Source organism: Rattus norvegicus, chromosome 19 (genome assembly GCF_021556685.1).
Source record: "Rattus norvegicus strain SHRSP/BbbUtx chromosome 19, alternate assembly SHRSP_T2T, whole genome shotgun sequence".
NCBI classification, from domain to species: Eukaryota; Metazoa; Chordata; class Mammalia; order Rodentia; family Muridae; genus Rattus; species Rattus norvegicus.
Genome location: NC_141552.1, coordinates 43640161 through 43642475, shown reverse-complemented (window position 1 = coordinate 43642475; position 2315 = coordinate 43640161).

The following is a 2315-nucleotide window of genomic DNA, read 5'->3' as shown; positions in this document are numbered from 1 at the left end:
ACTTGAGTTTAAGTTTAGAACTCTAATGTCCTCTTGCTGAAATGTTCCCTTTTTCAAAATAAAGTGACCCTTTAATGTCTTCTAATTAGTGTTATCTCTTTTGCCAGATGTTAGAATAATGTTGCTTATTTCCTTTTTTCTGGAACACTTTCCCATTTTCTTTCCATCCTTTTGTTCTAAAGCAGTGCCGATCTCTGACAGTGCTGTGCAGTTCTTGTAGGCGACAAAGAGATGGAGCCTTTTTTTTAAATTACATTTATTTATTTATGCATATACATGTGAATATTGTATAAATGTGTGTATTTATATATGAGTGTACGTGCCACATTACATCTCTGGAAGTCAGAGAAGAATGTGTAGGAATAGTGTCTTAGGGTTTTACTGCCGTGAACAGACACTATGACCAAGGCAACTCTTAGAAGGACAACACTTAATTAGGGCTGGCTTACAGGTTCAGAGGTTCAGTCCAGTATCATCAAGGCAGTATTGTGGCATGCAGGTAGGTATAATACAGAAGGAGCTGAGAGTTCTACATCTTCATCTGAAGGCAGCTAGGGTGAGGGTCTTAGAGTCCACATCCAGTGGCACACCTACTCCAACAGGGCCGCTCCTTCTAGTAGTGCCACTCCCTGGGCCGAGAATATACAAATCATCACAAGTTCCTGTCTTCCACCATGTGGATTCCAGAGATGGTTTTCAGGCTTCACAGCAGGCCCCTTGAACTACTGAGCCATTTGGCAGGCCTAGATTCCGTGTCCTAATCCAATCAGCTCGCTTCTGCCCTTTGACTAGGACGCTGAGGCCAGTAGTAGCATCCTTACCGATTGGAGTCTATGAACTGTTGTTATCTTGTCCATTTTGTGGTGCGTGCTTTCTCACCCTACTTTACAGAACAACCATTCTACCACCACCCACGGATTTTTCCTGGAGCCACGTTATTCTTTCTGGCAGCGTGAACTATTCCTTCCAGAATTCTCAGTAGAGCTGGCTTACCAGTCATAAACTCTCCTAGCCTGTTTCTGTCATCCAAGCCTTCTCTCTGCATCAGGTCTGATTGATAGTTCTGCCAAGCAATGCACTCTTGTTTGGCATCTGTAGTCTTTCCGAACTTACTGAATTTTTCATTTCCAGCTTAATGCTAGTCTGAGTTTCTATCATGTCTAGGGTTAAATGTTCAACAAAGTTCTCTTATTTCATTCCATTCCTTGTGTTTTCCCAGACTTCAACAAACTGTTTCTCCTCTTAAAGAACTTATGTCCTTTTTGAATTCTTTGAATATTCTAATAATTGTCCTTTTGAAGTCTGTGTGTTAAACCTCGCCTAAGTGGTTCCCATTGGTAATCATTACTATGATTCAGTATTTTAGATGAAGACACATTGTCTTCATTTTTATTTTAATCTTTTAACCACTGCTTTTGAGATGGAATCATGACATCTTTATTTAAGTCATTTGTTTTATCTTTTCTATGAGCTCTTAGCCCACAAGGTCATAGTTCCCAGGCAGGATAAAGGGCTGGATAGATTTAAGAAATCCTAAGAGTGCTGAGCAAAGGTGACTTGTCCCCTTACTAGAACCCTACGGGTACCTGGAGAGTCCTGAACCGGGGTATGGCACGAGGTGAATGGGAGCAAAGATGAGATGAACAGATTTGTTACCAAAAGGAAGTCTCAAGGTGTGGGAGTGAGTTAGGCACCCAGAGAGGGTCCCAGGGAAGATGAGGCAGAGCCAAGGGGGGCAGCAGATATTTCACAGGCCTGGCTACCTGAACTGCATGTCCAGTGAGGTCTAAATGGACATTTAGTGGTCATTTCCCTTTGTGCTTGGTCTATATAAATAAGAGTTTTGTGTTTTGACTATTTTGTCCATCTATTAATTTCAATAATTTGAGTATAGAATTTTTAGTGTTTATACATAGGTATATCTTTTATGAAAATAGCATTGTTTGTTCCTTTCAGTTCTTGTAGCTGCTGATACTTATCCTTGGCAATGTGCTGGCTGAGAATGTCTAATACAGTATTGACTGGAAGGGAATATCTTTGTACTGTCCCTGAATCGAAAAGATAATTTCAGTGTTCCTCATTTGAAATGATATTTTAGGAGCCTGGGGAGATGGCTCAGTGGGAAAAATGAGACTGAATCATGACAATTTGTTGTGTAAATATGAGAACCAAATAGTGAGTGCCTGTGACCCCAATACCAGGGAGGAGACAGGAGGACCCCAGGGACTCACTGGTCAATGAGTCTAGCTGAGATGTCAAGCTTCTGGTGCAGGGAGAAAAAGAAAGTAGAGACATGAGTGAAAAAGACAACTTGA